The following is a 4,931-nucleotide window of genomic DNA, read 5'->3' on the forward strand; positions in this document are numbered from 1 at the left end:
TTTGAGGAAATTTCAGACCTTAATAATTGTGAGTGTAGAAATAAAGGTTAACTAAATATGACAATCTTAATGCAAACAACAACACAAGAAATTAAAACTTGCTGAATGAAAATGTGCTAAAATGAAATACGAAATGAAAAATGGAGCACACAAATTTTTTTATAGTGGTTTGGCTCAACCAACTTACTCTGCTACTTTAGCTTCTCATCAAGGATTTCAACCAACTCACTAGATAGATTTTTAATTGGGATAAGCTACAATAACTTTACAATAGTTTTTTAAGCCTCAACCAAAGCCATTATCTTTTCAAGGATTAGGCGTAACCACTACTTTTTTAGGAATCAAGTGAAACCTCTTGAAAAGGATCAATCAGAACCATAAAAAGCTCACAAGAAGCAAAGATTAAGAGTACAAGAGAAGCTTTATAGTAACAACTCACAATAGAAAACTAATGTTTCTCTCAAACAACAGAGATTTAAAAATAAAAAGGCAAGATCTCTCTCTCTCTCTCTGTCCCTATTTTTACAGCCAATAAAAAGGAAAGCTTGAACGACTTCTTTGGCTTAGGATAGGAGTGTGAAGTATTTAAAAAGCTCTATTTTCTTTAACCTCTTCTTCCTTTTATACTCTTCTCTTCATAGTTGTTAAGACAGTTATCATGAGAATAAAAAATTTGATTTCCTGCAGAAACAATTTTCTTTTCTCTCAAAATAGTGGTTAGAATATTCAAATATCATGCTAAATATGTGAGAGAAAATTTAGAGCCATAAAGGTGTCTTAATAGTCAAAGTTGTAACGACCCGTTAATGGGTCTAGGATATGTGATATTTCAACTTGTATTTCTATTTGAATTTTGGGCCTGATAAAATTTCAATAGCATAAATTTTAAGAGTGAGAATGAGTTCATGGGCTTATATTATGAATGAGCCTAGATGCAATTTAGATTTATCGGGGCAGTGTGTTAGGCCATGGAATGGGCCACGGCATGGGCTGAGCCCAATTGAGGAATAAGATTTGAATTTTAAAGAAAATCTTAATAAATTAAAATGGCCAGCAAATGTCAGTACTACCCTTGTTCTTTCTTTGATTGTTGTTAGAGGAAAGGGGCAGTCAAGTCATTTCGACCAATTTGTAGGTTCAGACCTGCATCCCTGTTACATTTCCCCCTCATTGCTTCATCTTCCCGACGACCTTTATTTCTCTCTTCTCATTCTCCTTCTTTTACGTATTTATCTTATCTTTCTTTAGCTTCTTCTTCCTATTTATCTCTTTCCTTTTGGCTTCTCGTCTATATTTCGTCTTGGCTAATAGGAGCTTCTAGAAGAGAGGTGATTCTTCTAGATCGCAAGTCATCAGGCAAGTTCCCTTACACCATCTTTTATCTTCATGCAAGCTAACCTATATTTTCTCCTATGAATGCGAGTTTGTTGTTGCTCTCGTTATTTTGGCTTACTGTGATTACGCGTTGTCTGTGACTTCCACTAGTAAATCCTTCTGTGCAATGTTCTGTATCTATTTGTGGGTCTCATTGTAGTCTCAAATGGGGTTTGTTTTCACCCCAAGTTTCCTTCTTTGAATGGCATTTTATTGGCCTAAATATAGATATGAAGCCTCGTTCACTTCTATATCTTCTTGAGCTTAAGCGTGTATCCATGGCTGAATGCAACATAAAACATCTAAATACACCCAAACCATATTCAAATGCAAGATGCAAAATACACCAGGATCCATCCGAATAAGCGTTGTACCATCCGAATCCATCTCATATAAACCTAAATGACACATCCGAATAAGCCATGAGCCATCCGAATGTCACTCTCCTTATTTGTTTGATACATCCGAATAGGCACTGTACCATCTGAATGCATTTCACAGAAACTTAAATGACACATCCGAATAGGCCATGAGTCATTCGATTGTCACTCTCCTCATTTGTTTGATACATTTGAATAGGCACTATACCATCCGAATGCATCTCACAGAAACCTAAATGTCATATTCGAATGCCATTGAGCCATCTGAATGCATCCCTCAGAAACCTATATGTCATATCCGAATGCCATTGAGCCCATCTGAATGCATCTTATAGAAACCTAAAAGTCATATCCGAATGCCATTGAGTCCATTCAAATTCCACTCTCGAAAATCTATATACCATATCCGAATGTTATTAAGCTATTCGAATGTCACACCTCCAATATATATATATATATTACATCCAAATGCCATATTTAAGTATACTACATTTATCGATCCTCTGTGGTCAAATCAAACAAATTATGTTAATGGGCTAACATGAGTAATAAGAGCACTAAAGTGAATAGAAACTCAATTATAAAGATTGTGCTTGCTAGTAATGGTTTGTCATCAACATGTGAGTTCAAATCATGTGGATCTATATATATGTGCAGTGTGTGCATGGTATTAGTGTTGGAAACCTTGCATTTTGTGCATAAGTCACATGATTGTGTTTGATGCATCATATTAGTATAAATCTAGTGCACCTACTATTTTGCGTGAGAAGAGAAGGTACCCTAGGAGCCCTTGGCGCAAGTCGAGGTGGCCATAGCTCGGCAGGTAGTGCTCACTATTATATGTGTTGGATTGTTAATATGATGCATTTTTGCATACCTTGCATGGTGGCTTACAAGCCTATGGGATTTGTGAGATCTTCACTTATGATGTATACACATAAGATCGATATACACACTTGCATAATTATACATGGTGGCGTGAATGATAATTTTGATTGAAAAATTCATGAGAGGTGATCCCCTGATATATATATATATATATATATTTGATTTGTTGTCACTCTATTTTGTTGTCACCATGATTTTCGCAAATTTAGTAAATTGTTCCTTGTACTTGAACTTGCTAAGCCTTGTGACTCACTCGATCTTCTTATGTCATTCTAGGTAGGGGCAAAGCAATTATTAGGGGCAAATCCAGTGGAACTACAACCCAATGGTAGTGGTGTACAGAGGAGCCCTTGAATTGAAGATTCTAGGTAGTGAGTTGGTGAGGCTTGATTCGATAAGATTTTATTTTGTTCATTTACATTAGAGCCTTGTAATTTTTTTGTACGACCATCGAGCCTAGATTTGTCAAGCTTGATTTTGTAAGAGAAGTTATGGAAATTCCACTACGAGAAATGAAATTAGAATGTGAGTATCTACGTGATGTCTTATTCCATATCATTCCTTATGATGACCTTCTTTCAAATTTCCTATGCTAACGGGCGCATTCAGGAGCAGGCCATTACAAAAGTTGTGCATTGAATGCACTTGCAATGTCTAGTTAACGACTCTATTTTTTAACTTTAGCACACTTCTACTCGAGTGGAGAAGAGATGATAATCGAGTGGTTGTTGTTTAATACTCAAGTGAAGAGTAAATGATAGTTTATTGGATACTCATCAGCATAACTGTCACTTGATTGGAAATTTAATCCACTCGATTATGTTGTTTTACTTTTGATGAGATTTTGATGATGAAAAACTTCACGCCTTTGGAATTTGAAAATGAATTATATAAATATGCTTTCAATGTATGCAAAATCTCTTGTATTTATTTTGAAATCAATCTTTTGTATTTATTTTTAAATCAAAAAAGTTAAAGTGTCAAAATATTTTCCAAATCATGAACACTCTAAAGGAAAGAAAAAATTGTCGACCATGTTAGTGAAACTATCGACTGTTTTGTGTCTTTCAAATTTGGGTTGTAGAATTAACTCAAAACTGTCGACTAGTTTGTTAAAATTGTCTACCACTTTTGTACTTTCAGCAAAAGCAGTTGATCGTTCCCTTGAACTATTGATAGGGCAATTTTCAACTCTTTGTTCTTTTCACTTGAGTTCAAAAATAGTCGACTGTCATTGCATAACATCGACTTATTGTCAAAATAATTGATCGTTTTTTTAAAGAAGTTGACTATTTGCCCAAAGCCATGAGGGTACTTCAAGTTTCTTGAATAAAATTGTTGACCATTTTTTAAAACTGTCAATTAGGTCTTTTGAACTTTGAGAAACTATTGACTAGCTTGGAAAACCAATTAACCCTTTTTGTCGCAGATCTTCCAATGGCTAGTTTTTGTAGTCATTAAATGACTCTAACGGCTCTTACAACTATTAGTGATAGTACCCTAGATGCCAGATTTATATTATATGGGATGTATGTGAATGGCACTATTGATTATTCTTGATATTAATAAAAGGGTCATATCTCCATTCATATCTCTCTCTCTCTCTCTTATCTTATGAATGAGTCCCTAGACTTCATAGTAGATTTTCTCCTTTCAAGTTGTTGAGACTATGTGACTTGGATTTCTAGTCTAGCATTTCTTAAAAGTATTCCTAGTTCTTAGACTTATCAAAAAGCAATTATGATTAGCCAATTAGTGGACTGTCACATGGGTTACTACCATTATTTAGCATGGAGATGCTAATGAGATAGGGTGGTGAGTCACACACCACATTGCATAGGATGCATATAGTAGACATGTGAGTGGGTGTTGGAAGAACATCCACTAAATGTGACGCATGTGATAGATCACATGTCTTAAGATTAATGTTATGTCAATGGCTCTCAATTGTCTAACTAGTCCTTTGATTAGAGGCTATATAGTGTCTTGTGCATTAGTGTCAGTGATATTCCATTGAGTAGAACCATCCGATGTAAGAGGTGAGAATATTATATGTGCGATCACTGTGCGGTGGTGTATGGACACAGATATTCATTGATGGGATCCATTGACCTCCATTGGATAGAAGCGAACATCCTATGTAATCCATATAGGTGATTATGATTGGAAATCCCCTAGAAAGGTGAGTATGAGATTGGAAAGTGTTACAATGTCAGATGGGATCTAACATGCTACCTAAATCACACATCGTATTGGATCTATCATAACTACCGAGTCTTGTGAGTTTAA

The sequence above is a fragment of the Diospyros lotus genome, chromosome 12 (assembly GCF_014633365.1).
Source record: "Diospyros lotus cultivar Yz01 chromosome 12, ASM1463336v1, whole genome shotgun sequence".
Taxonomy (NCBI): Eukaryota; Viridiplantae; Streptophyta; class Magnoliopsida; order Ericales; family Ebenaceae; genus Diospyros; species Diospyros lotus.